The 8,077-nt window shown below is 39.5% G+C and overlaps 1 protein-coding gene across 8 annotated transcripts in view; it reads left to right on the top strand.

The window, feature by feature from the left end:
- The first annotated feature begins 7 nt into the window (after nucleotides 1-7).
- The window catches only part of TESK2 (testis-specific kinase 2), a 138,678-nt gene continuing 130,608 nt past the window's right edge, over nucleotides 8-8,077 (top strand). For 6 of the 8 annotated variants that reach the window (XM_010847839.1, XM_010847841.1, XM_010847842.1 and 3 more), the window contains exon 1: nucleotides 8-189. The gene's annotated coding sequence lies outside the window, so the exon portion shown is untranslated. The remainder of the gene's footprint in view (nucleotides 190-8,077) is intronic. The other 2 variants (XM_010847845.1, XM_010847843.1) reach the window with 1 other exon arrangement.

Genomic DNA, 8,077 nt, shown 5'->3' with positions numbered 1-8,077 from the left:
GCCCCCCCCCCCCGCCGCCGCCGCGGGCCCCGCCGAGTCGTCGGCTTCTGCGAGAGGGACCCCCACCGCCTCCGCAGGCTAAGAGCCGCTGCCGCCTCCGAGCAGTGAGGGGTACTATGCTCCCTCTTTGCCTCCGCCTCCCCTTCCCGCCTGCTCAGGCACCCCTCTCGCTGCTCAGTCCCGCCTCAGGTAACGCCAAGAGAGCGCGTGGGGCACGAACCCAGGGCACCCGGCCCGCGCGCGCTGCTGCTACCCGCCTGGGCTCCGGAGCATTGGTGCTCGGGTGTTTTAGCACTGGCAGAAGTCAATCGCTTCCCGGAGGCCCTTCTCTCAGCGGCTAGGGAAACTCCTCGACCCCTTCCCCTACTCTTTTCACTTCCCTCAGGGTCCCGGGACAGCTCCCCCTCTCTCCCCTCCCCCCGCGCCTTCTCTCTGCCCTCTTCAGAGGCCCGGAACCCGTGAGAAGTTCGTTCATAAGTGGGACCTGGTCCCCGACTCCTCTCAGGCACTTTTCCCACTTTAGAGACTCAGGACCCTTTCGTTTCCTCGGAGAACTCGTGTGTCTGAGACCTTAAGCTTCACCCTGTCGGCTCTGACGGAGATCTGTACTGTCAAACTTTTCTCAGACATAATCTTCCCTCATCCATTTCTACCCTCAAAAGATACTTTCTTCCTCTCAGGCACTACTAGCTCCTTTTCAGTCCTCCCCTGTCATCCCTCTTATCCCAATCTCTCCTTTTCCCTCCTTTGCCTTTTATCCTTCACTTTGAACTATCTGGACTAAGCCAGTATTCAGATTTAGCTAGAAGTGAAACCGGGTTTGTCGAAATTAAAAATAAAAACCTGTCAGTTTATCCCTCTGGGCAGGGTGAGGAACCTTGCTAAATAATTTGGACTTTATTCCTTAGGTATGGGGAGCTTTTAAAGCTTTTGTAAGCAGGAGTTTGGTATGGTTGATTACCTCTGGTGAAAATATGGAGGAAGAATTCAAAGTGAAGACTTGGAGGCAGACAGCCTAGGTAGTTTGGAAAGTAATGTGCTAATCCAGGTCAGAGGAGAGTGAAGAGAATGGCATGCAATTCCATGTGCTCCCAAAACAAAGTGGAGAGAATTAGTGGGAGATTTCTAACCTGACTGATGGGATGGATTGGTAATATTAATTGAAATAGAGAATAAAGGAGCAGTTATGAGGGAAGGTAATGAATTTGGTTTTGGACAAGTTTAGTTTGAAGTGTTTTTCAGATACTATTGTGGAAATTTGGGTCTGAAAGTTGGAAGAAAGTCTGGAACTGGATACATATATTTGAGGGTCAACTAAGAATATATGCAGGATATTTGAAGCCTTAGTATGGGATGGTAATGCTGAAAGAAGAGATGAAAAGGGCTGTGGACCAGGAAGAATATCATTGTAGGGTAGTAGACACTGAGAAAGAGAGGTTAAAAGAATGGGACAAGAACTAGAACAGAGTGGCATTATGATAGAAGCCAAAGGAAGAAAGGATCTCAGGAAGGGAGAGGGTAACTATCAGTGTATGATACCAGTATAGTGAGAATTAGGAAGAAACCACTGAATTTAGTAATTAGGAGATCACTTGTTTTCTTTGAAAGACACTTTAGATAGCTTGATGGTGGGAATGATGGATGGCAGTAATCAGATCATGATGGATTGAGGAACAAATGTGGAACAGTGAATAAAATTCCTTGTTCAGCAACTGTGGTTGTGAAGGAAAACTGATAGTAGTGAAACACCTTTGTTGAGGTTATTCTATAGGTTACGTGTCATAAAGATGCTTTATAGATCACAACAGCCTTGTTTAGTATCAGCAGTATCCCTCTTTTATGGTTGGGAAGGCTATAGGCAAGAATTTGAAAAAAGTCTAGTTCTGAAACCTATGTTCTTTCCACTATGGCACATGTGTGTTTTTCTTAGTATGAGTGAAACAGTTTTGTAGGTTGAAGGGACATTTTATTTATATGGGGAAATTTTAATATGTTGAGTGTTTCATTTTTTGACACCACAAGAATAGACATTAAGTGTGGACACTGATGTGGTTGGAGGGAAAGTGAGCGAGTTTAAAGATGGTCTTATTTTCTTGATGTGCTCGGTTATCTGTGGAGAAGTCAATTATCTTTGAAGACTGAAGGAACTATGGTGAGTTTCTGGCTTGAGTTTTATGGCCTTGGAAATCTTGAATGGAACATGAAAGAGGGGTGGATTAAGGATTAAACAAACAAAAAATTGCTAACCACATGTAGGTCCAGTAATATTTATAATAATGGGGCCTAGCACCATGGATTTTATACTTCTTCAGCAGCCTAAGAGCAAGAGGGCAAAAAAGATGATTGGGTGGATCCAGAAGTGGAATTTACAAGAAAGAAAGATAAAATGGAGAGTAACTTTACATTGCTAATGATAGTGTGGGAGATGTGATGGACTTTGAGGGTCCAAGCTGGGGCTATAAGAAGTAAAACGTTCATTGGGGCTAGTGTACTTGGAGAATAAGGAGACAATCAGAAAGGTGGTTGAAGACTAGGTTTTGTAAGAAATACAAAATGAGAAAGCTGTGAGTTCAATATAAATATAGTTTCAAGGTAAAAACTAAAAACAAGATGTAACTGTCTCAGTGCTGTTGAAGGGGAATAGAGATTATTGAACTAGTGGGAGGATAAGGGACGTGACATATTATGTCACCAGTATGGATGTCGTAGTTGCTCACTATGAAGCAGGAAATGGAACAGATGAGATGCTGGGTCCTATATGTGGGGCTGCTCATAATTAAGGGACCCAAAATTGAGTTGGACACTCCTTGTCACTTGTTCAAAAGCAGTACTAGGTGGTACAAGTACTTGTGTGCTTGTGAGTGAATTAATGTTGAGATCCTCAGATACTTGCTTGATACACTGGATGTATGATGTATTCTCTCATACAGATATATATATATATTTGGGATGGTGGTCTCAAACAGTCTTTTGTAATTTAAAATATTTTAGGTCTGGCATGCTGCAGTCCATGGGGTCGCAAAGAATCGGACACGACTGAGCAACTGAACTCAGGCCTGTTTAGTTCTGTTTAAAAGTGTATATGTTGAGAAGCTAGGCTAGACTTTCCAACCCATTATCCCCAATAACATTTTGTACTTATGTTATTTATAAAAACAAAGTTACACATTTTCATATTTATATGTACTCATCCTCTGGCTTATTTAGAGTAGAAAGCTGACTTGCTTTAATGATTCTCTTTCCATGTGAAAATTTTTACGAATATAATTCCTGTGTCGTACATTTCATTTTTCTGCAAAATGAATGTTGTATTGGAATTTGAAACCTATGATAAGGGCTTTTATGAGAATTTCATCTTCCAGGAAATGAAGCCCAATTATTGCATTGAATAGTGTAGGTGATGGTGAATATTTTAGACTCACATTGTTATATATATTTTCCAAGTCATCATATGGAGATGACTTCAGTGTGGTCACACTGGTGTTACTTTTATTGAGGGAGTGGTTGTTTCAGAGAAAAACTTACTCGTGATAATTTTTATTTTATTTATTTTTATTAAAAAAAACTTCATCATCATTATTATTATTTTATGGCCACACCATGTAGCATATGGGATTTTAGTTCCCTCTGCAGTGGAAATGCAGAGTCTTAATCACTGGACCACCAGGGAAGTCTCACTTGTGACTATTTTTTTAATGTTTGGTGGCACTGGGTCTTTTTTACGTTTGTGGGGGCTTTCTCTAGTTGCTGCGATTGGAGGCTACTCTTCTTTTGGTGCTCGGACTCACTGCAGTGGCTTCTCATGTGGTGGATCACAGACACGAGGCACACAGACTTCAGTGGTTGTAGTGCATGGACTTAGTTCCTAGACCTGGGACTGAACCTGTGCCCCTGCGTTGGCTAGCAGATTCTCATCTACTGTACCACCAGGGGAGTCCTGTGATAATTTTTAAATCTTACATTCTTGAAAATTTCAGAAAGACAGTGTGACAAAATTGTAATCCATCCTGTTATGATTAACTATATGCTTGTAGGCAAAGTTCTTATGCTCTGAGCTTTTTTTAAAAAATTAATTTTTGAAAAGGTAATACATTCAAATAGTTAGTTGCCCATTTATATATTTTATGTAAGCAGCAAAAATCTCACTCCTATTCCTAGTCCTCCCATGCTCCCTTCCTGACTGCTTTTACTAGTTTCTTTACATTTTTTGAGACTTTCTTTAAGCAAATGCTTACAAATATGAATATGTAATCTAATTTTTTCTACTTTTCATGCAGAAGTTAGTCCATGGTCCCCACTGTTCTGCACCTTCAAACTGTTACCCCCAAACTACTTTTTCACTTAATATATCTTAGAGATCTTTCCAGTTCAGTACATAGTTTCTGCTTTTTTAATTTTTAAAATTTAATTTATTTTTACGGTTTTTGCTCTTACCCTTTATTTTTTGGCCACATCTCGCACCTTGCAGGATCTCAGTTCCTCAACCAGGGATTGAACCTGGGACATGGCAGTGAAAGCCCAGATTCCTAACCACTAGGTCATTGGGGAACTCCTGCTTTTTAAAAAAAAATTTTTTTTGCATCATATTCATTGAATGGATGTATTATAATTTATTTCTAGTCAAATAAATTAGTTCCTTATTGTGTTGCTTCTAGTCTTGTGATATTATAAGTAGTTCTATGATGGAGACTGTTGAACATATGCATGCCATCTTACATGTGTGTAAGGCCATTGTGGGATAACTTTGTAGAAAGTGGGATTTCTAAGTTAAACGATGTATGCATTTATAACTATGAAATATATTGCTGAATTGCTTTCCTTTGCTGCTGCTCCAAAATGTACGTTGCCTGTTCACTCACCAACATTAACTGTATCACAGTTACATGGTGCTTTCTGTGTTCCAGATACTAAGTGCTCTATATACATTACTTCATTTTATCTTAATAACCTCCTTTGGGTTAGGTGCAATTATTATCTCCATTTTTCAGAAGAATACTTAATGAGTAGAAAATTTAAATGCCTTGCCCAAATCACACAGCTACTGTGGCAGAAACTCAAGCTAAGTACTCTGGCTCTAGGATCAGTGTTAGCAGTATTATGTTTTGCTGTTATCAGACTTGAATTTTTGCCAGTCTGATAGAGAAAAATGATAGCTCAGAGTAGTTTTAAGTTTTAAAATATTATGTTATTAAGATCAAGGATTTTTTTTATATTGTTTGATCACTCATATTTCCATTTCTGTAAACTGTGTGTCTAAATTCTTTACCTATTTTTCTTTTGAGTCATAGATCTCTTTCCTACTGTTCTGTAAGTCTCTTTCTCTTGATTTATAATATATGTGTATTTATATATGTATATGGGCTTGCCTGGTAGCTCAGACAGTAAAGAATCTGCCTACAATGCGGGAGACCTCGGTTTGATTCCTGGATCGGGAAATTCCCTGGAGAAGGAAATGGCTACCCACGCCAGTATTCTTGCCTGGAGGATTCCATGGACAGAGGCTACAGTCCATGGGGTCCGAAGAGTCGGACATGACTGAGCGACTAACACTATGTGTACTATGTACTGTGTATCATATATATGTATGATAAGATGATAAAAATACATGTTTTTTTGTCTGAAGTATTGCAGATATTTTCCCATTTTGACTGTTGTCTTCTGACTTCTTTTATTCCCATGCAGAACTTTTAGATTTTTATGTAGACAAACTTATCAGTCCTTTCTTTTATGACTTTTGGTTTTGAGTTATAGTTAGAAAGACCTGCTTCATCTCAACCCTTAGTTTTTTAATCTGTCCAATGGGAATAAGAAAACAGAATTGTTGTAAAGGTCAAAGTGCTTAGTGAACTGCAAACCGTAAATCATTATACAGATGAAATATGGTGTTTGTTGTCTTCTGAACAAATTGTATGGAGGATGTCACCTCTTCTGCATTGAATGGAATGTGCTTAGTCGCTCAGTCATGTCTGATTCTTTGCACCCTTTTGGACTATAGCCCGTCAGGCTACTCTGTCTATGGGATTTTCAGGCAAGAATACTGGAATGGGTTACCATTTCCTCCTCCAATTAGATGGAATAGGATGACAATTTTTTTTTTCTGCAGTGTGGGAAACTAGGATGGTATTGATCTTGTGGTCAGTGTTTTTCTTGGACAGTTTGCATGGTATTTTTTTTTTTCAAAAGTAGGCACTGTGGAAATCATGAAGTATTTTTGCACACTTAATCTTGTTTTTTTTGTATTAGGTATAATTGGAATCTGACTAAAAGGTCTTAAAAATTGTTTTGCTTTTGCATTAGCTATGGTTCACAAATTTGCACATTATTTACTTTGGGTATTATATTTTTACTGATTGGTAGGAATTTGTAATTTGGGAGGACCTTTCACTTTGTATGTGTGTGAGATTATAAAACTAATGCATGTTTGTTAAGAAGGAATTGGGAAATAGAGATGATTTTAAATTATTTATATCTTCCCCAAATTCAAAGACTCTCAGGGTTCTTTTTGTGTGTGTGTCTATATTGTCATCACTAGCTCTCTATGGCTTGGCATAGTGCCTGGCCCTTAAGGTGCTAAATAAATATTTGTTGACTGAATGAATGGATGGATAAATATGTTTTTACATAGAAGGTATGGAAGTTCAATGACGTAATTATTTATTTTAGTTTATTCCTGCTGTAAATTTTTATTCATACAGTAATATTAAAATTTTTTATGCCATACTCATTTGGAGGTGAGTAAGTTCAAGTCTAATTCCTCATGGAGCTCATAGTCCAGTGAAAGGGATAGATAAGCAGCCATTAAAATACTGTATGATAACTGTTATAACAGAGCTTTGTGCAAGGCATTATCAAAACACAGCAGAGATTGAAGAGTCAGAGAACACTTCCCATATGAGATGATCCCCAGAGAGCCATGTAGAAGAGGTCAAGAAAAACACGCTAGAGGGAAGGAATATTCCTTCTAGGCACTGAAGTATGACTAGGGCACTTTAAGTAGTTCCCTATGTTTGTAGCAGATTGTGTCTGTGGGTAAAGAAATACAAATAGATGAGGCTGGAGATATGGCCAGGGGCCAAATAACAAAGAGCCGTTGTGTCACACATGAAAAATTCTCAGATTTATTCATTTTGGATAGTAAATTGGGAGAGGTGTGAGAATGAAGTTAGGAAGACCAAGAAGATGTTGAATACAACAGCTGGAATGAGGTGAACATCATTTAAGCTGAGTTAGGAGGGGAAAGCTACACTTGAACGAAGGGTTAAGTCTGGGGTATAACAATTAGGCCAGTTTTAGTAGAGCAAAGTCTTTGAATGCCGAGCTAAGAAATTTTATATGCAATAGATGTCATTGAATTTTTTTAACCATCATAAATGTTGAATTTTTTAAATTGTCATGTGTTGTGTGAACTGTTACAGGTTGCAGTTTGCTTCCTTCTCAGTTCAGTTCAGTTCAGTTGCTCAGTCATGCCTGACTCTTTGCGACCCCATGAACCACAGCACGCCAGGCCTCCCTGTCCATCACCAACTCCTGGAGTCCACCCAAACTCATGTCCATTGAGTCTGTGATGCTATCCAACCATCTCATCCTCTGTCATCCCCTTCTCCTCCTGCCCTCAATCTTTCCCAGCATCAGAGTCTTTTCAAATGAGTCAGCTCTTTGCATCAGGTGGCCAAAGTATTAGAGTTTCATCTTCAACATCAGTCCTTCCAATGAACACTCAGGACTGATCTTCTTTAGGATGGACTGGTTGGATCTCCTTGCAGTCCAAGGGACTCTCAAGAGTCTTCTCCAACACCACAGTTCAAAAGCGTCAATTCTTCTGTGCTCAGCTTTCTTTATAGTCCAACTCTCACATCCATACATGACCATTGGAAAAACGATAACCTTGACTAGACGGACCTTTGTTGGCAAAGTAATGTCTCTGCTTTTGAATATGCTGTCTAGTTTGGTCATAATTTTCCTTCCAAAGAGTAAGCGTCTTTTAATTTCATGGCTACAATCACCATCTGCAGTGATTTTGGAGCCTTCCCCCACTGTTTCCCCATCTATTTGCCATGAAATAATGAGACTGGATCCC

The sequence above is a fragment of the Bison bison genome, unplaced genomic scaffold (assembly GCF_000754665.1).
Source record: "Bison bison bison isolate TAMUID 2011002044 unplaced genomic scaffold, Bison_UMD1.0 scf7180017864256, whole genome shotgun sequence".
NCBI classification, from domain to species: domain Eukaryota; kingdom Metazoa; phylum Chordata; class Mammalia; order Artiodactyla; family Bovidae; genus Bison; species Bison bison.
Note: the sequence above shows the minus strand (reverse complement) of the source record. Positions and strands in the feature narration are given on the sequence as shown.